Genomic DNA, 22,253 nt, shown 5'->3' with positions numbered 1-22,253 from the left:
ATTAGTGGGAAAAAAAAGCCCCAACCCTACAATATGCACTTCCTTTTTTTGCTGAGGAAACTGGCAAAGAAGTTACTTTTAGAAATGAGTCAAAAAGGCTGTTGAAGTGCTCCAACTCTACATTTTTTTGTGTATACAGCCATTTACAAGGCTATCTTCATCTCCTCACTACAGATTTGATTTTTATGAGGCTCAAATTTTCTTTGTATTGAACTTCTGTCACATTATAATCACAAAATATGATTTATTAGGGTACAACTCCTTTGGCAAGTGGAGGGCTGAGCCTGCAAAAATGACTTTCAAGAACACACATGAGGAATGGCAAAATTTTAGACAATTTTTTTTTTGATGTTAGTTTCTAAAAATCCTAATAGGGAAGTTTCCTTTACAAATAAGAATTGAATGACCAATAAAAATTGTATGAGGAAAGGATGAATTAATATAACAAAATGAGAAATTTAAGAAAAATGCTATATATTTTCATCCATCTCAAAAATGTTATTTCAAATAAAAAATGTAAAAATACATATGACATTAGATTTATTTTTTAAGTTATGACAAAAATTTTACAAATAGATCATATTCGACATCACTTATAATTTACTGGGTATATATTATAAAGTCACATTTAAAGACAAGGTATAACAAATTCCAGTTGATTTATATGTATGCCTCTTTTCAGATGGACTGTTGAACAATTTATCAACTGACACAGTATAGAGTTTTATTTCCCTTTTTTATTCATTTATTTTGCATGAATTATCCAGGATTAACTCATTAGGTCCCCAAAGCATATTCTTTAGGTGTAGCAACAGGCTATGAATCTTCCTAGAAGGCAGGTGATCTCATTTCTGGTCAACTTAAATCATATTTTTCTTACTGGAATTCTTATAGTCTCTGTTTCTTAGGTGCTAACAAATCATACTAAATGTCTGCATCTGGCCCTCACTTTTCTTTCTGTCCCTGGTGTTATTAGTTAGGAGGCCTCTTAAATATGTAACCATGTGAATGAACGAATTCGAGAAAAGTCTTCCAACATTTTCTGGTCAACGATATAGGGAGGATTAATCCTGATTCCATAGCCATCACCCCAATAAATATTATAAATATTACAAGTTATATCCAGGAGGAATCTTTATTTTAAATATTTTAATCACTCTGTCAGGTCATGCTTCCAAGATGACAAAGAAATGAGGGAATAATGGTCGTGCCAAAAAGGGTCCTGGCCACTTGTAGCTTATTCACTGTACCAAATGTGCCCGTTGCGTGCCCCAGATCAAGTCTCAAGTCCATTAAGAAGTTCCTTATTCAGACCATAGTAGAGGCCACTGCCATCAGGGGCATTTCCAAAGCACGAGTCTTCTTTGAGGCCTATGTGCTTCCCAAGCTGTACGTGAAACTCCATTACTGTGCAAGGTATGTGCCAATCACAGCCACGTGGTCAGGAATTGCTCTCCTGAAGCATGGAAGGATCCAACAGCCCCACCTCGATTTAGGCCCTAGGGGACTGCCCCATGACCTCCACCAAAGCCCAGGAGCTAAGTCCTTCAGGACTGAAGAAAAACTGTGTTCTAGAAAAAAATAAATAAAAAGGAGATTATACTTTAAACAAATAAAAGATTTTAATCATGCTAGATATTTAGTAAAATGGGACTAGTGTGTTAACCTTGGGGGATTAGATACAGTGAGTCAAAAGTCATTAAGTCCTCAATTATAAAACATGGGAAAAATGCACAATGACATTCATCAATATGTCATAGATAATTTAAAATCACACATTTCTTTATGTAAAAGTATGTAGGAACAGATGAGATTAGCAACGTATAATTTCAGGTCACCAAAGTGCAAAGTGCTATACCTTGGGTGGCCTTATCTAAAACAGTAATACTTTTACTTCATAGGCATTAATAAATAGCCACATCACTCTTTAATTTAGTATATAATATTTGTTATTCACTGAAATACATTTTACCTTTATGTGTAGTGTCTGTATGTCTAGACCTTTTCACCCTAGTGTAAGCTTCTTGGTAGAAGGCTCCCCCTCCCTTGGTCATCACTGTAAAACAGTGTCTTGACTACTCTGTAAGCTCTAGATTAATACTGATTGCTGACAGAGAGTGACTTCCTGTTATACTCTATTTCTAATGGGACATTATTGATGCTAATTTTTGTGAGGACTTAACAAAAACTCTTCATACAATATATTTTTAAAATCTCCAACAACACTAGAAGACCTAAGATAGGTATTATTTTTCTCATGTAACAGTTGAAAACAGAGGTGTAAATAGTCAAAAGATTCAGAAGTAGAATTAAATCCAAGTTGTCTAACTGAAGAGCTGTGCTCCTTCACATATGATATGATCTTAGGACGTTCCAGCTTTAAAAAGCTGTAGTTTCTATTTTATAATGGACAAAACACAGTGCATTACACAGGACAAACCATTTATGACAATAAAACAGATGTGGAAATACTATCAAACGATTAAGTCATTGGTTTGACAACTAATGCAGTATGTGATAGTATTCCCAAACAAATAAAATGTTAAATTTTTCCAGGAAGTTCTTAACACAGTATTTGAAAATGCAACTTTGAACTAACACCAAGGAATAGTCAAATAATAATTCTCATATATTACTAAGTGTTTTTATGCATGACTAATCCATTGTTTAGAACACAAAGAATACTGATTTATTTATTTTTTTTTTTTGCAAAAACAGAAAACTAGAAGCTAATAAACCAAATGTTTACCCAGACCTATAGGGAACTATTTTTAATTCCAATGTTTAATAGAAATTCAAAGCAAATTATGATTTCAAATTGCCAATTTTCTTTTCTCCATGCAAATTTAAGCATGTACGTCTTGTGCCTAGCAGGCCACCATGGGCAGGGGTGGGGTAGGAAGATTCGAAAATACATAAACAAAACAATTCAACTGTGAATCTTATATGAGATACAATGCTCTGGTTTTAAAATTCATCAGTAATGTCAAAGGTTTGCTATTTCACATTTCTAAAAAGCTATAATGTACTGTTTGTATCACTGATCTGTGGCAGATTTACTAGTACAAAATTTTACTATTCCCTTGTAACACTATTCCCTACATATAGTGTTACAACAGCTGCGAAGTTAAATAATAAGCTTATAAGCAGCGATATTTGTTTTTTATCCCTGAATTTATGTTTCCTTACTATGAAAATTTTTCATTAATGAGAATAAGCTACTATTAACACTAAATTAAGCTGGATCACTCTCTACATCTTGAACATAGTGTGGAAAAAATATGATAAATAGGCACTCTTAACATTTTTGAGAAATGTTTAAATATTTTTGAACAGAAATCCTATCTTTGGAATCCAAACTTAGAACCTAGATAAAACAAAGCTTTAGTAATTCAAGTCTGGAATGTTTTGTTTGTATGAGGACTATTTGTGTTCATATGAAGTTTTACTAAGTTTTATTACTCACTTTCATTTTTCTAGTTCAGAATTTGACTACTTCCTATTTCATGTCCTATTTTTTTTTTTTTTATCACCAAACATCAGGCAGGGAAGGATTTTTTTTTTTTTTAAAGATTTTATTTATTTATTTGAGAGAGAGAATGAGAGAGAGAGAGAGAGCACATGAGAGGGGGGAGGGTCAGAGGGAGAAGCAGACTCCCCGCCGAGCAGGGAGCCCGATGCGGGACTCGATCCAGGGACTCCAGGATCATGACCTGAGCCGAAGGCAGTCGCTCAACCAACTGAGCCACCCAGGCTCCCGTGAAGGATGGTTTTATAAGAAGGCAACTGGATAGTTGTCTAAGTATTATAATTGATGCCTGTTTATGTTTTATTGGTCTTCTATCCAAACTATGTTCATAAACTCTTCAATAGCTCACTTTACTTTTTTTTCTGGTATCTTGTGGAGGAAGAGACATTAAAAAGTAATTTAGTTTAACTCTCTGTCAAAAGAGTTATTACCCATACTGATGAGAGATCATTTGTACAAAAACAAACAAACAAACAAACAAACAAAAAAACTGACCTGAATTTTTTTTAAATTCAAACACTTCAAGAGATTATTTATTCACTTTTTACTCACTTTTCAATCCAATTACTTTTCTCCTGACTCACTGAAACATATTTTCAAAACATGAACATTTTAATGAAGGTCATGAGCAGCAAAAGGTAGGAAGGAGCGGTCCTTTCAGAAAATGGAGCACATCACAGGAAATTAGGCCTGGCTTTGGAGAAGCCAAACAACTGTGTAAGGAAAGGAATGATTAGTTACTGGAAAAGTGTATCAGAGAAAGGAAAGCAAGAGAAAAGCTTTACATTTATCAAAAATTTTCCTTAAGACTGGTCCTAGGCAATTTCCTAATTTCAGGACTCGACCCAATTCAAAACTGTTTTAAAAATGAGGAAGGAACTGTAGTTTAAGAAGCTTAAAGTTTTTTTATTTTTTCTACACACTAGTAAACAAAAGTCATAAGTAAGTTGCCTTACGTTATTTTAGATGTAGTCTATGTGATTTTATCAGTAATGGTAATAGCGTGTGGAGTGAGGAAACTAAAAATATACAGTCTAATTCTTCCTGATCTCATAAAATGTTCTGATACTTTAAATAGGCTTTAGCAATGATTCCAGAGAAAAGGAATCTGTTGCTGCCGGTGGATTTAATTAGTATAAAACAGTATTCACATAATATTCACCAGCTGTAGTTCGAAAAATACTCTTTTTGAATTGATAAAATAGATGCTTTTTCATATTTTTGGATCAACACTCTTATTTTATTATATTTTTGAAAGGGAGTGTTAGCAGTTGAAGTGGTAGTGGCAAAATGCTGTCACTTTCATTTTTTATTTCAATGTTGTTCTCCAAGGCAGAGCCTCTCAAGGAGATTTTAACACATTCTACCTGTTTTTCAATTAGTCATATATCCTGCATCTTTCAGGATAAGTTTTACTACTGTTACAAGTGAAAAGGAAGAAATTAATGGTGCTTGAAATTTGAGTAACGAACTCTCTCTGAAAGACGTGAGTATGGGTCTCACGCCACAATTCATAGCTCAAAGCCCAACCCCAACCGTATGGCCATGATCATCTCTTTGCAGATCTGGTGCAGAAGTAGTAATCAGCCATGCTGATTTTCATTTAAACCACTGGAGCCTCTTATGGGTTCAGGTAAAAATTTCTGTGACATTAAAATAATATCCATTCAATGATGGGATATGATAGCTGCGTGCTCCAGCCAGATAAATTGTAGTTAGTTATACTCTAGAGTAGAAACAGCAAATTTTCATTCCATAAATTTCCACTCCTCGAGTCATAGGTTGTTTGCTGTTCTGCAATCCTTATTTAAAGGATGAAGAGCCCCTAACACAGCGCTCAGTATCTAAACAAATCAATATTAAAAGGAGTAGAGAAAATAAATGTAGAGCCTTCTGTCTATTTATGGACTCTAAACTACTCATAAACACTGACACACATATACAAGATAGAATAAAATTGAGGCGTTTCTCTGAAATTTCTTTTTAAAAATTTTTTTGATATTTACAAAAATATTTGACAAAATATGGCTTTATATCTGGGTTCTTAATTAACAAACCTGGTGTTTGTCACATCTAATAAAAAAATCTATAACTGTGATTTAAGCAAAAATTACCTCAAGTAAACACTACATGTATCAATCAAATCCAATAATTCCGAGGAAGGTCCACTAGGTCTTGTAAAATGCTCGTGTATTTATTAAACACTAAGTCACACACTTCTATACCTATTAGTTTGCCCAGCTGTGTAGCTGTTTATCCTCTTGTGCGAATTCCTGAGAGAGCAAGAGTATTCTTGTTGACATCCCTTAAACTGCTGCTGCCCCATAGGGGTTCAAAGCAATGAAGCGAGAAATTGAGTTGAGGGAGTGGAGAGGACTCTTGACAATATCAGCAACAAACTGTTCTGTGCTAATCATCAGACAATGGCCTTGGAGGATTCTGGGTCCTAACTAGGCCTCTTTTGATGGCTCTGTTAACCTGATGGGGTTGGTCAGATTGTATTCACACAAATCTACAATTGTCAATTAGAAAGTAGCGGGAAAAATTAAACATTTAATTGTAAGTTGTATGGACAGCATAACAAGCATTTTGACTCTTTTTTAAGAAACTAACTGGTTGGAAATCAAGTAAACATAGATGTATTCAGAATGGAAGTATCCTCTTCAAAAACTAACACCCTAGAATGTAAAATCAAACAAATAAATGGTAGGGAGCCTCATACATAAACATAAAAGTAAAAACACAAGTACACCATTACAGAGCCAAAGGACTTATTTATATTTTAAAATCTATCTAATTGATCATTCTACTCAAAACAAAACAAAACAAAACAAAAAACTTTGTGTTAAATTCTCTGGTAGATTCTGTAAGACACAGTGAAGGGTAAATCAAGATTCCTGACATCATGGAGCTTATAATCTAATGAAATAATAAGGAACTAAAGGCGATAAATGCTGAATACACAAACTTAAAACAGTGAAGGCAGAAGGCAGAGTTATGGAGTCACTGAAGAATCAAAATAATCTCCTTGATTTAAAATAGCAAGGACTATACTGGGGCATCTGGGTGGCTCAGTTGGTTAAACGTCTGCCTTCGGCTCAGGTCATGATCCCGGGGTCCTCCCTGCTCAGCAAGGAGTCTGCTTCTCCTTCTCCCTTCGCCCCTGCTCATGTGCTCTCTCTATCAAATAAATAAATAAAGTCTTAAAAAATAAATTAGGAAGGACTATATACCTTTAAAATCGGTCTGTCCCTGATGAAAGATACAGAAGGGGTATCTGTATTTTATATATTAAAGTTTTAATTAAAAACAAACTGAGTGTATTAGTATCTGCAAGGTTGTCCATTTTTTTTTCAAGTGGGAGCACCATTAAAAGCAAATGAGAAAGCCTGTTTAAAAACTCTAATCTCTTCTGATGCCATATTTTCAAAGTGGCCTAAGATTCATTGTAGAGAGATAAATTACCAATGACTTTATAAGGAGTAATTTATAGAGTATAGAGGTGTCTTTACAATGATTATCTTTCTGAATGCATCTGTTCAGTGTGTTTCTTACATTTCCAACAAAAAGGTGCCATTTTGGGCTGTAATTCTGTCATTTAATCACATGGAAACATGCCAATTCTTATTAACATCTTGACATTTTATTGCCATAAACTTATCATAAGTTCTTCTAATGTAAAATGGATTTAAATTCATGGAGTTGAGCTTTTTGTTACGTATCCATTAAATGTCTGATCCTTTGCTCCTTCCATCAGCACGACTTTCAGTCAAGTAAATCAGCTGTTGACCAGAATACAAATTATAGATTAGGCCCTGAAAGGTTAACAGTTTGCTGTTTGGGATACAATTGAAAAGCAAGAGAAAACAAAAAGAATAAATGTGTGTTAAACTCTTTCATGTTAACTTCTACACCAGGTAACTGACATGTCAAGCTCCTTATATTTAGACATTACCCAGTGGAGGTACAATGGATTCTTATTACCACAATATAGTTCTTCTGTTGCATAACAGAAGGTGTTCACCTTTCAATTGCTCCAAAATTAAAGGTTTAGCCTGAAAACCTATCTCTAGATAAAAAGAAAACCATTATCTGAGGCTGTAACCAGGCTTATCAAAAGGCTGAAAATGCTCCAGAGATATTCTCAGGAACATCAGGATATAGTATAAGGAAAATGTCACTATGATATTTTGTCTGTGTTGCAAGTGATTAGAGAATGATGAATTTAGTCCTAATCCAATATGTAATAGACACACTGAATGCACTTCAATGAATGTATAACAAGATGTTCCCTACCTAAAGCGTCATCAAAATCTTTCCTAGAAAGAATTATGATTTTTCAACTATTTGTATTAATGTTAACTTGGAAAATTTAAAATAATATATTAAGATACAGTATAGCATACTTACTTTTCTTAGTATGTTTGTGTCAAAGACAAAATAAGTTGGACACAAAGATGGCAATTGATACTTATTCACAAATAAATATGTCAAGGAAACCCTTCTGCTGCAGTGGTTCAAAGGTATTAACAAGGAGAGTACATTTTATAAAATCGAAAAAGGAAATATTGATAAAGCCTCTTCTAATTGCAGCAATTACTCCATTAAGGAGGGATATGGAGAAAGGGGTATTGGAGGGAATTCAAGCTGGTCTTCAAGCATATTTGGTAGTCATTGGTTGGCTGCAAGGGAACAATTTGGAGACTTTTCAAAAGAGAGAACATTATTCATTTTTGTTGGGTGGGGGTTGGGTTTCTATGGCCAGCCATCTCTTGGACCAAGTCAGGGCCATAGCGTGTTTCTGGAGGTCAAACTCTCATATATGAGAGTTTTTTGAGTATGCACTGACTGACTTGAAGTTAGAAATTGATGGCCATGTCTCTCTAAACCTGTTGATGGCAAGGAAAAGGCACCTTGGAATCAAGTCAGACACAGAAAATCTTCTTAAAGTATACAACCAAAAGGTGTTATACATATTGTGGTTATTGGAAGAAAAAATAAAAAAAAAACAACAACACGGTTTTAAAATGTTTAACTCTTAAATATTTTTATTTGCTATAAGCTAAAAATAGAAAATATATTTGTCATGTAAAAACAAGCTTTATTTCTACTCTTCACTAACAAAGGAAAATGACCCACTATAGAATCACCATTTCAATCATCATCAGAAAAAATAAAACGTGATAAACTTGTTTCTTACAAACAGCCCTTTCAAATTTGCACATGCTTCTCCCTTTTCCTCAGTGAGCAAAACTTGTTTTTTGTCGTTATTTGTTTTAGTCAGGAAATAGATCAGTGAAACAACAAATTCTTAATGGCAAGACAGTTTGCTAGGGGATGTGAAAAATGGGGGTGGTCCCAGCTGTCTAGGTACTTACAATCTACCTAAAGACATACATGCATGCACAGAAATAAGGAACAGTAAAAAGTAGAATGGCGTTAAGTGTTACCTGAGTGTTCCAGGGGTATTGATGAGTTGAGAGTCAATGGTAACCCTAAAGCATGAGTGACTGTGAGCTTGAAAAAGACATTATTGGGTTTGAGGTGGTTCGAAGTGGCTGTATGAAATGGGTTATGAAGAGCCCAGTGCTAACTCTATGGAATCATCTCAATGAAATTCCACTTACTAAATGGTTGTCTTGATAAAAAATGTGAATACATAAAGGAATTGTGAGCTGGAAGAATGTTAACATTCCAAGAGGACAGAGCAGAATGCTGGGGCAAGGGATAAGAGGATGACATTTTAATTTGACACACATTAGTCTGGCTTATATTGCATCTTAGTATGAGAACTAGTGAGATGAGGTTGATAAAATTGAATGGGACAATACTGTGGATGCTAAATAGAGGAGGCTTTAACTGGGAGTCAAGGTTTATCTGTGGAATGATTTTGTCCCTCAGAGCCTGGTTTTCTTTCATCTCACACTATTAGCCTCTTCTGATGATCCTCTCCATTGTCCAAACTTCAACTGTTAGTTGCTCACAGGCTCCCATGTGTATATCTCTGGCTGGTACCATTCTCTTATACTTAGATCTATAGGTAAAAGTACATAGTGGACAGTTCTATCTGAATGTCCTATAAACATTTCAAACCCAACGTATCTGAAAAACCATACTGTATTTCCCTGTATGCTTTTATATCTCCTCCTTTCTTTCTTATTTCAGTAAATGACACCACCTAGTATTTGCTCTTGACTTTTGATTTGTCCTCACTCTCCACTCCAAAGCATCACCAAATCTCACCAATTCTACCTCCAGTGTAGACTCCAAATCCATTAGTTTTTCTCTGATCCATCTGCCACAAATGTAGATTCATCTCTTGTATTCATCTCAGCCTTTGAATTGGTCCCTCTGCCTTCAAATCTTGTCCCTTCCTAAGCCTTCTTCACGCAACAGCTAAGATGATGTCCAAGAACACATATCTCCCATCATATGCATAAATTAATTTCAGAAATATTATATATGGAATGTAAAATTTCCACAAATAAATTAATGAATATAGTTAAGGATGACTGTATAGAATTCACCCAAGTTAGCCAGAATGGACTTATCATTGCCCTTTAAGCCCTCCTTTCCTCATACTTGTTCAATTTTCCCTACCTGTAATCTTTTTCTCCCAGCTTTACTCGTCATATACTCTACTTTTCCATTGGGGTTTTTAATAATATTAACAACATTTAAAAAATCACAATAATAACATCACCTCAAATTTTATATGCAATTACCAAATGCATTCTCAAAAATACAACCTTCTGAATTAGTCATGAAAGACATCATGAACAAAGTATTATGACGTGACACCCCAAAGATATTAAGTTTTCTGTACAAGGTCATACAATTATCTAATGGCCATTCCTCCAGTTTCTACACCTCTCATTATGAGCTCTCTGGAGCTCTCTCCTCCCAATGGTTATGACATTTTTGTTTTTAAATTTTTATGGCACTTGATAATAAGAATCCCTTACATTTCATACAATGCTTTTCTGTTTGCAAAACAATTTTCTCGTGCTAAATTCTTAGTTCTCTTTTTAAAATACATATTTTGTACTAAAATAGTTTTAGATTTACAGGAAAATTGCAGACAGTATTGAGAGTACCCATATGTACCACACCCAGTTCTCTTTATCATTAATATCTTACACTAATATGGTACAGTTTTCACAATAAATGAACCCGTATCAGTACACTATTATTAACTAAAGCTATGGTTCACTCAAATTTCCCAATTTTAAAAAATCTCCTTAGATGTTAACCTCATGTTATTTTTTTGGTTACATGAGCCTATCCAGGATATCACGTGACATTTGGTCATTTCCCTTTAAGCTCCTCTCGGCGGTTATAGTTTCTGAGACTTCTCATTTTGGTGACCTTGATGGTTTTGAAAAATACTGATCTAATACTTCATAGAATGTCCTTTTGTTGTTATTTGTTTGATGTTTTCCTCATGATTATTCTTGGGTTACAGTTTTTTCGAAGAAGAACACACAGGTAAAGTGCCATCTTACCACATCACAGCAAGTGTTAGCAATATGACATCACTGTTGATGTTAATCTTGATCATTTGGCTGAGTTTTTGTCACTGTCAAGCAGCTGTAAAATGACTAATTTTCCCTTTCCACACTGTCCTCATTGAATGGAAGTCATTATGGAGAGCCCACACTTGAGGAGTAGGGAGTTATGCTCCACCTGCTTGAGTGCACAAATTATTTGAAATTCCTCTGCATGGGAGATTTGTCTATTGTCCCCCATTTATTTATTCATTCATTCAGTTATTTATTTATATCAGTATGGATTCATGGATATCTATTTTATACTCTGGACTATAATCCATACTAGTTCATTTTTTCACTCAAATTATTCCAGCTTTGAATGTTGGAAGCTCTTTCAGTTGGCTCTCACTTCTCTTTTATTCTTACAACTGCTTGCAGAAGCTACATTATTCATTTTTTCCACAAGTATACTGTTGTTCATCCTTAGTTTTGTGTAATGTAAAAAAGCACAGACGACCCACCAAGTTAAACCACACCCATCTCCCAGCCTCTCCTCTCCGGTGTCAGTCTCCAAATACAAAAGAAACTAATATAAAACAACCCCCCGCAGTTTAGGTGTTGCATTAGTTTTTGTTATATTTTCTCATTCTTCCTTTTTTTTTGTATTAGTAAATCTTTGCCTTCGGATGTTGTAGTGTTTTATATATATATTTTTATTCTCCATAAACACCTGGGTGTTGCTAAGTACTTGACCCCCGGTTGAACATTTATTGATGTATAAGTACAGAGAAATAAGTGGTGATACCGAGAAGGCAATGAGACCCTTTATGAATTTTATAGCAATGAACTGAGTTGGGGATCATATCATACTAATCCATTCCTCAATAATGAATAAATCAGTGATTTTCAAGCTTTAGTATGTATCAGCACCATCTGGAAGTCTTGGTAAAATAAAATTGCTGGGCTCCAGCTCCAGAATTTCTGATTCAATAGGTTTTGTGTGGACCCAAGAATTTGCATTTCAGGTAAGTTCCCAGGTGTAGGGGTTTGCTAGGGCTGCCACGACAAGATACCGCAGACTGGGTGGTTTCAACAACACAGACTCATTTTCCCAGAGTTCTGGAGGGTGGAAGTCTAAATTCAAGGTGGTAGTGGGGTTAGTTTCTTTTGAGGCCTCTCTCATGGGCTTGAAGATGAATGCGTTTTTGCTGTTCCCTCCCAAGCTGTTTTCTCTATGCATGTAGCTTTCTGGTGTCTCTCATTTCCATTTCTTACAAGGACACCCGTTAGAATGGATATGGGTCCATTCTCATGGCTTCATTCTAACTTAATACCTCTTTAAAGGCTCTATCTCCAAATACAGTTACATTCTGAGGTACTGGGGATATTCATGTATATGAATATTGGGGGGGGCACAATTTAGCTGATTATACCAGTTTATACTGATGCTGATGTTAAGAATTACTGGCTTACATCATCAGGGAAAGCTGAGGATGTGTGAAGAAAAGCTGACAATGATCTGGATAAGTTAGGATGAAAATGCCAGCGAAGAGAAGACAGAAGATGACTTCTAGATAGGAAGTCTCCTCTTTCACAACATTGACTAAGAATGGCAATCATACACCAGGTGGATTGGGATAAAGAAGCTGAGTTGTTGTCATGAAAATGCTTTTGTTTTTCACCTTCCATAAACTCCAAATCACTAGAAGGATTGTATCCATATGAGAGATGTTCAAAAGTACTGGAAACTCGGAGCCTTCATAAGAAATTTTGCTAATTCACTGCTTAATGTGCTGTTTTCTGCTTCCACCTTACGGCTTTCTGTAGATTACTCTTAGAGGTGTTTATGAATGGGGGACACTGAGCTTTCCAGACTTAATTACAATGACATTCAAGTTGGGAGGATTATATGTATCATGCCAATTAAGGAGCACCTCATTTCATAGGGGTTTTCAGCATAATTTTAGCAGAGGACTCTCCAGAGAGATAAGCAAGTATTTCTGCCAATTCCTAGTGGATCAGGATTTATATTTTTAGTTCATGCTCTGAAGTTATTGGCCCTTGAGAATACATGCCAAATGCTGGGATCTCCAGTTTAGTATTTGATCTTGCTTAGGGTTCAAGTTTCATAAACTCTCCCTCACATGAACAAGGCCAGACCCATAAAGCCAGGCTCTAGGTCACTGAGAATAAACAAGAGCTGCTATTGCAAACAATTTTTTTGTCCTGAGCCCTATGAATTTCTCTTAATTTCTCTGATACTTCATTATACAATTAAAGAAGATAATAGTGTGTGTGTGTGTGTGTGTATTTTTGTTTACTTTTCTATTCGAGTTTGCTATTAATTTCATCCAGCAAACAGATATTCTTACCAGAAGCACCTCTGGATTTCTAGTTTGCTAGTTCGCTAAAAATGTCCTTATTTTCTTTATATTACTTTTATCATTGCTTTCTCATTGCCAGGTTTCTTGAAAGTAGTGTTTATGCTTGCTGATTTGTCTTATCTTTGAGTTGATTCAGTCTCAAGTAAATGTGGACGGGACCTTAATGGTTATGTATTTCAAACTACACATATGGTAGTTTTCAGAGATTGGCAGAAAATCCAGCATCACTGAGGCCAGGGCAGAAAATAGGTATTTCAGAAGAAGCATTTGAGAAACTTTTAGAAGTGTCAAAGTGAAATCAATGAGAACTAATTTTATTACCTTCCCAATCTTCCATTTCAAATGTGTGTGTGCACATGTGTTTTTGTGTGTATGTGCATACATGCTTATGGCAGGTGGAAGGAGAGGAATAATATACCACCTAAATAATCTTCAGAGGCACTGCACATTCTTCCTTCCTTTTCAAGTTCCATATTCAATCAATCACAAAATATTAAAATTCAAACTTCTAATAGGTTCTCGATCCGATATTGATTCTTTGCCACAATTAACACCAACCTTACCAGAAGCTATTGCCTTATTTCAGGTTTTTGCTTTTCCCCTTAGATCAAGGGTCAGCATAATATCCTTGATTTACCTCCTTTTCACTGAGCTTAAAATATTTACTATCTGCTCCTGTTAAAAAAAAAAAAAAAAGTTTGCAGACACCTGCCATAGATCAAAAGTGCCCCTTAAATGCTTATTTTGACTTCATTTCTCTTCACTTCTAACTATTCAGTTTGTGACCTATCACCTAAACATTGGATTCTTAGCTCTTTATCATTATCCATGACACCATCATTTTAGCTACCCCCATCTACGGCTGTATCTCGTACCTCTCTTCTGCTTATTCTATAGTCTAATTCTAAACAATCTGGAGTTCTGTGAATCCATCCTGCTCTCTCATACACACACTAATTCCTCCGCTTAGAATGTGCTTCATTTTTTGTTCAACCTAAAACATTCCTAATAGTCTTTTAATAATCATCTCAAGCATTGTTTCTTCTCTAAAGTCTATGGATTTTTCTAGAAAGACGGTTAAGTGAAGGGGTCAGGAGCATGGATTCTGGTGCCACAGTGCCTGCGCTTGACTCCTGGCTTCACTACTCACTAGCTGGACAAGTAATTTAAAACCTCTATTTCACAGTCTCCTTCCCCCCCCCCCCAAATAAGTATGCTAAAAAAAAAAAAAAAACCACAAATAAACTAAAAAGAAATGCATTTGGTTTTAATTTGCCCTTCCTCTTTGCTGTCAAATTAAATTCAGATATAGAAAATTAAATCACTGCACTGAGAAAACTATTTGAGAAAGCGAACATATGAATCTTTACAAAAACACAATAACGACAAAGATAAGAAACATGAAAAATATAAAAGAAGAAGTTTCAAAATGTGACAGTCTATCAGGTAGATTCAGGTCACATAGGAAAGTCTTCAATTACATCAAGTGAAATATCTGTCTGAAGCATTACTTCCTCCCACAGATATGTTCTCAGTTTTCCATTTGAACAGTTGACCTTTCATTAATTTTTAAGCCTTGTGCTATGTTTATACTGCTATCTTCTCACATCATTTCTGACTGCTTTTAGGCTCAAAATAGTCACAGTCATATGATGGATTTAGTAGACAGTTGAATTGCTTTTTCCCTGTTATCTTAACCAACCTAAATTATTAAGTATATTTTTAATACCAAAATAATTAAGGACTTGTTCAAGAGTTCAGTCCAGGTTTACAAAATCAATCTCTCTCTCTCCCTTTCATTTGATCATCGTCATCATCATCATCAGTGTGTGTGTGTGTTTATATACACATATATATGTGTGTGGTGAGTATTCTGATAAGAACTTATTTTTATAAGACAATATTTAATTATCCATTAAACCAAAGTGACAACAAAAGATATCAAAGTCAATTATAAAAGGTTACATAGTTGTGAATAAGATTTAGCTCTTTTAATATTAAGCCTCAGTTATTTTTAAGTAACCAAAGACGGAAAAACAAAGGAAATTATTTTGTCAAACAGAATCTTTAAACAACTTAAAAGGTAAAGAAAAACTTTTGTTTATGATTTCTGATAAGAACTTATATTGTTGATTTTGTTAATATTTTTTAGCTGAACTAAAAAGATTTGTTGTTTACATTCCACCTTTGTTCAAAAGAACTTTTTTTCTTCAGCTGTTAAAAAAAGTGACGTGTAGTTACATACCCACATAAAATCGCACATACACACCTACACATGTATAAATATGGTAACATTCATCAGAAGACATTACCTCTTTGACTTTTTCATGCAAGCTTAATAATTTTGTTGTTCAGTTCACTTGATCATGGGCTATGTCTGGCTGCTAAGCATTCCTTTTTTAAAGGAGATAAAAACTTCTTTGTTGTCTTTCTTTAAAATTTATGAACTGATGTAGCATCCTTAGTATTATATAAATGATTTTTTCTGATGTGTGTATAAATCATATTTTCCTTTCTATTGTTCTGTTTATAGGTTAGCATAAAAATTTATTAAGATGTACTGAAATACCTCTTTGATCCCAGGACTTCAAATTCCTTCTTTTCGGTCATTGATGGCCAAGTTGGAACTTGGTTTCTTTTCTTTTAAACTGACATAAAGAATAAGAACAGAGGTCTAACTCAGAAACATAAAAATCAATGAGAAAAAAGAGAGGAACTATTTTAGATATGATGTTACAACCACATTTAGCGGAATCTTAGAGTTATTAGCTAGTGGTTTAAAAACAGATTCCACTAATTTTTGTGGGAAACTAAGAGAATGAATCTGTAAAGAAACAAACAAAAAACCAACTATCTTCAAACTTTTATGTAAAATTTCAAAATTTTAAATAAAAAGAAAGTAAAATATATAACAGGTAATATACTTCATCATGTTTTTTCTTGTTGATACAATGAACTCCTATGAAGATTGTCATTAATCGTCAGACCATTAATACCGTGATATCACTTGGCAGGTTTTCATTGGCTGCATCCAAAGTGATCAGTTGTTTTCTTCCCACTGCCAGCTCTATGAGTGGTTTATAAGAATGTGTGGTTAGGGCGCCTGGGTGGCTCAGTTGGTTAAGCGACTGCCTTCGGCTCAGGTCATGATCCTGGAGTCCCGGGATCAAGTCCCGCATCGGGCTCCCTGCTTGGCGGGGAGTCAGCTTCTCCCTCTGACCCTCCCCCCTCTCATGCTCTCTCTCTCATTCTCTCTCTCAAATAAATAAATAAAATCTTAAAAAAAAAAAAACATTAAAAAAAAAAGAATGTGTGGTTAGGTGAGACTTCTTGAGAAACTTGTACTAAGAATATAAAATCATACGATATTTCTTTGATTCACAGTGGCTATAATAGGGTCCCATATAGACAAGGGTCCTTTTGACAAAACCTACCCAAGCCTATGGATATAATAGGCTAGGGAATAAATCTAGATTATCCAGAAAACAAAACAAAATTAAGATAAAAAGGAGGAAAAATATTTTCACATATTCATTAGATACGTCAGAATCCTATTAAGCCTTTTCTGTATATTTGTCTTTTGTTTAAACATCTTAATAAATTAGAGTGATAGCTTTGGGGCCACACTTTTGTTCAAAATAGATGTTCTCCAACTGCATGTTCTTGAAAAAAAACCTCACCATTTTGAGCTTCAGTCTCTTCATCTGCCAAATGGGTTAATAATGTCTATATTAGGAAGTTGCTGTAATGTTTAGTAAAATGCTAAATATTCAGTGAGTGGTACATAAGACACCCTCAGAATGGTAGTTCTAATTATGAAGACTGCTGTAGATAATTAAACAGAAGTAATTGGTAGTGTAAATACATTTTATAATTTAGCAAATGGCACAATAAAGAAAACATTTAGTGGAATTAGCCAAGTTATCAACATTCTTCTCCTACCTTCAAATGACTTTGACATTTCCTATGTACTACTCTAGTATTAGAGAATTTAACCAGTAGAATTTAACTGCTCCTTCAAATTCTTCCCCAAAAGCTTCACTCTCAAAAAAGCTCATTAGAATCAGCTGATCCCTGGGAAAAACTGGAAGCGCCTTAGCACCAGCTTTGTGCGCAGGTGTATTAGTCAGCTCAGGCTGTCATAACAAAATACCACAGACTATGTGGCTTAAATAAATAACAGAAATGTATTTTCGTACAGTTTTGGAGGCTCAAAGTCCAAAATCCAGGTCTTAACATATTTGGTTTCTTGTGAGGTATTTCTTAGTGGCTTGTAGATGGCTACCTTCTCCCTGTGTCCCCATATGACTTCTTCTCTGCATATACTCTGTGTATATATGCACAGAGAGAAAGATCTTTGGTGTCTCTTCTTCTACTTATAAGGAAATCAATCCTGTCAGGTAAGGGCCCCACCCTTATTGACACTTTAAAACCTTTATTTTCTTCCTAAAGGCCCTATCTGCAATAGTCACATTGGGAGTTAGGGTCGCAATATACGAATTTGGAGACACACAATCCAGCCTATAACAGCAAGTAACCAAGTAAATATTAAGATTTGCAAATCATCTACAATATGTCACAAAATGAAAAGATTATAAATGCATAGATACATTTTATTTTTTACATCATTTTTAACATTAAACTGCAATGATTCTTAAGTTTTTCTTCTGTCACCACAGAGTCCATATAAAAATCTGTTCTGTGTTTTTTAAAATAAAATAATTTTAAGATAGTTAAAGGCAATTATGAGACTGTCATAAAATCTCTTATGATAACTAGAAAAAAATTATTCTACAGTGTTTTATACTTTTTATGCTGTGTTATGTTTGGTCCTGGAGACTGAATAGGAAGGTGTTCAGGGGTAAAAAGCCTAGTTTGGTATTAGATCTAAGATTTTATGCCAAGAGTCAAGATTTTTCTTTTCCATGAAAGTGGAGAACTGTGAAATAACATGAAGTGCTTTGTTTGTTTGTTTTTTAGAAAGAGTTTTGTTTATTTTTCCGAATAACTTCACCCAATCTATAAATGTATGTCAAAACATTCTGGCTACTTACATAAAAAGTGAAAAAAATATAATTTTTAATAAACATTTTCAACTTCTACTTGCAACTCCTAATGAAAACCATGCTTGAAGCTTTTGTAACATTTTGCATGTCAATATATATTTACTACAGCATCCAACACTTCTCAGGGATTTGAAAATAAGAGAGCCATGTTAAAGAACCTAGGATTGATTTTCTTCTAAAAGTTGTGAAAAATAATGGTAAAGGCCCGGATTAGAACTTGGCAATTTTCATTCATAAATTTATTCAGCCATGTTTTCAAAGCCTGCCAGGAATATTAAGCTCATCAAGGCAAGAAATAAAATGAATTGAATGAATACAACTCAAATGAACTAACTAAAACACTGGGGAGTGAAAAGGAAAATGTATTATTTATTGCATTCTTCTCATATAAAAAAAAGAAAAAAAGAAAAAAAGAAAATTTTAACCTGGATAAATACCAGACATGGCTTGGATAAGAATCCTGCACATTCCTCAAATCTGCGCCAGCTCTGAGTCTGGATTGTGATTCACGGAACAAGTGTGTGTTTTGCCTCTATTCTGACTCAGTCTGCATCCTTTAAAAACACAAATACAAGATTAGAGCAATATGACCTACTTTTGCAATTCCCCTATCCCCCCTCCCTTTTAAGAAATATCCTTTTCTTTAAATCCTGAAAAAGACCTAAACCAATTTACATGCTCAGTACCATTTTAATTAATGGATCACTAGAACCTGGAAGATATATTCTGTAAGGTATATAACATATTATATATAATACAATAGTATTCTTACCTAAAAGAGTGTGTGCTGACCCTCTTAAAGTTAAAACATATTCACAGTCTTTTGCAACGTTTTGATGAAAACACAGGTTTTACTGGAAAATCTCAATGAGCAAAAAGAAAGGGGGGAACATTATGTAAGCCACTGTTTCAATACATTTTCAAAGTATTGTTTATTGATAAACAGTGATTTAAACGAATCCTTTTGGAGGGATATTGAATTTGGATGATAAATATATATTTTGCAAATGAAACTATTTTAGCAAAAATTATACTTGAACAAATGGCAAATTATGACAGGATAGAGACATAACCTAGGATTACTACAGAATCAGATGCTTTATTCCCCAAACCAAAACCAATATGACCTTAGAAAATACAAGTCTGAGAGTTTGTTTTTTCTAATTCAGGAAACAAAGAAGCACAAGAATAATTAATATTAACAGTTTGAAGACTTCAAGATGCTTCTTATTTTGAGTTAGACATTTCTAACCCAATTTCCTGTTGGAAGAGAGTTAGAAAGATAATTGTGGTAAAAATTTGAGTTCCATTTTCATATTAAACTCTATAATAAATGGAAAATATACAACCTAGATTCCCTAGTTATTATGTGGCTCAGTATTTTGAGATCCTTAGCAAATTGTGACTATATAATTTCACAGTTGTAATTCAAAATTTTAAAATGTAGCCACTTTTCCAACTTCATTTATTCATGTATCCACCCAACACACATTTATTTGCTGTTGTTTTTTGAGATGGTATAGTTGACATTATACCAAATTTCTAGAATAGGAGTTGTAAACTCTCATGCCTACAGAGGCTGGACAAGTACTTGTGTGTACATGATATACAAATATATATGCACACACATACAAAATAGCAGAGAGGAGTCATGGGAATTAGACCAATGATGAGCAAACACTGTATTTACAAGAATCATCTTGAATACTTATGTGGCTCCACTCCACAAGATGCAGATTCCATAGTTTGGAGACAGGGCCTAGGGCCATGACTTTCAAACACACTTCCATGTGATTTGAGGCTCATGTTACAAGGTTGACATTTTAAACACTATGGTGGACTGAAAAACTAGTGAAGAATGAAATATTAATTTGTTACAAGGTTAGCAACATTTCAGATGAAGGTAGTCATGGTGCAACCCTTTTTTATTTTCCCTTCCAAAAGAATGGTTATTGACTACCGAATCATCCTCTTTACAATGAGTGTTCTATAAAGTGGGAGATTAAGTGAACATTTATTTCACATCTGTGAAGCAGGAGGCTGTGCCCATTGGCTGAGTTATGCATTTTTCTGTTACAAACAATAATAATAAGGAGGAGTTATAACTAAAGGAGGTCGAGGAGCACTCTTTAAAACGAATTTAAACGTAGATACTAAGTTCTGAGATTTACAATATCGAGGTTCCAGACTCAGGTGTTTTGACTCAGTAAGTCTGCAATTAGGCCCCAAAATATGAACTTACAAGAAAAAAATTTAAATCTTCACATCCATAAACAAATTTTCACAGAAAAGGATCATTATCATTTTCCTCATTCTAAAGAATTGTAGTAACTAAAGAAGAAGAAATAGGCCACCTTGCAGATACCACTGCTCTGGAGCCGGTGACACTGCCCAGCCAGGGTCAACCCCACCGTGTTCTTCGACATTGCCATGGATGGTGAGCCCTTGGACCGAGTCTCCTTGGAGCTGTTTGCAAAGTGCCAAAGATAGCAGAGGACTCCTGCTCTGAGCCCTGGGGAGAAAAGATTTGGTTATAACGTCTCTTGCTTTCACAGTATTATTCCAGGATTTCTGTGCCAGGGTGGTGACTTCCCATGCCATCATGGAACTGGAGGCAAGTCCATCTATGGGGAGAATTTCGATGATGAGAATTTCATCCGGAAGCACATGGGTCCTGGCATCTTGTCCATGGAAAATGCTGAGCCCAGCACAATTGATTCCCAGTTTTTCATCTGCCAAGACTGAGTGGTTGGATGGCAAGCACATGGTCTCAGGCAAGGGGAGAGAGGCCATGAACACTGTGGTAGCCATGGAGCGCTTTGGGACCAGGAATGGCAAGACCAGCAAGATCACCACTGCTGACTGTGGACAAGCCTAATAAATTTGACTTGTATTTTATCTTAACTACCAGACCACTCCTTCTGTAGCTCAGATCACCCCTTTACCCCCATCTTTGAGCTCTCCCAGCAGTTGGATGGGTTCTGTATTTTCCTTACTCCCCTCCAAGTCTGGCTGGATTGCAGAGTTAAGCTTATGATTATGAAATAAAAACTAAAGAACTACAACAACAAAGAAATAAAATTAAGCTACTTATAAGGTATTTAGTTTTAGCTGTTAGAAAGAAAAACATATCTGGCAGTAATAATTATAAATATTTCAATCATGTAATGGATACCTGTGACTATAGGGTATCCTTTAGAAATCTTTTAAAACATTGAATAAATTTTATCATTTTAGTCACAGATCAGTAGTTAAGGTGCCAAGATCATTTCTAGGAAAGAGAACTAATATTTAGTAACTACTCTGGCACACACACATTAATTTTCCTCAGATAACCCTCACAACAACCTTTTGGGTAGTTCCAATTCATCACGATTTCATACATGAGGATGTAAGTCTCAAAAGGACTAAGGACTTGCCCAAGGTTACACTGCTAGTCAACTATTAAACCAGACTGCAAACTCAGAATCCCCAGCTACAAATTCTGTCAAGTTCTTTTACATTGCTTCTCTCCAAACTGAAATATTCCAGAATAAATGTGTCTCTCCTCATCCACCTTCTTCCCATAGCATCACAACTATTTGTCTAGAACTGCGGCTATAGGTATTTTGCCAGCTTGAAAATCTTCAGTAACTTCCCATGTCTTGTAGAACTAATGTCAAAATTTCTGGGCAGAGTACAGAAGGTCTTATGTAACTTGTTCTCAGTATATACCTTCAGCCTTTCTTTGATCCCTTTCCAGCTTTGTGTCAATCAGATTTACCTGCCTTCCTAGAATAACAGG

The 22,253-nt window shown here is 35.0% G+C and overlaps 2 pseudogenes; both read left to right on the top strand.

Annotated features, from left to right (window-relative positions):
- The first annotated feature begins 1,179 nt into the window (after window positions 1–1,179).
- LOC118017299 lies at window positions 1,180–1,542 on the top strand (annotated as a pseudogene).
- A 7,489-nt stretch (window positions 1,543–9,031) lies between these two features.
- On the top strand, window positions 9,032–21,347 carry LOC118017298 (annotated as a pseudogene).
- The last annotated feature ends 906 nt before the right edge of the window (window positions 21,348–22,253 follow it).

Source organism: Mirounga leonina, unplaced genomic scaffold (assembly GCF_011800145.1).
Source record: "Mirounga leonina isolate KUSES-001 unplaced genomic scaffold, KU_Mleo_1.0 Mir_169, whole genome shotgun sequence".
Lineage (NCBI taxonomy): Eukaryota > Metazoa > Chordata > Mammalia > Carnivora > Phocidae > Mirounga > Mirounga leonina.
This window is presented reverse-complemented; position numbering and strand designations above follow the sequence as displayed.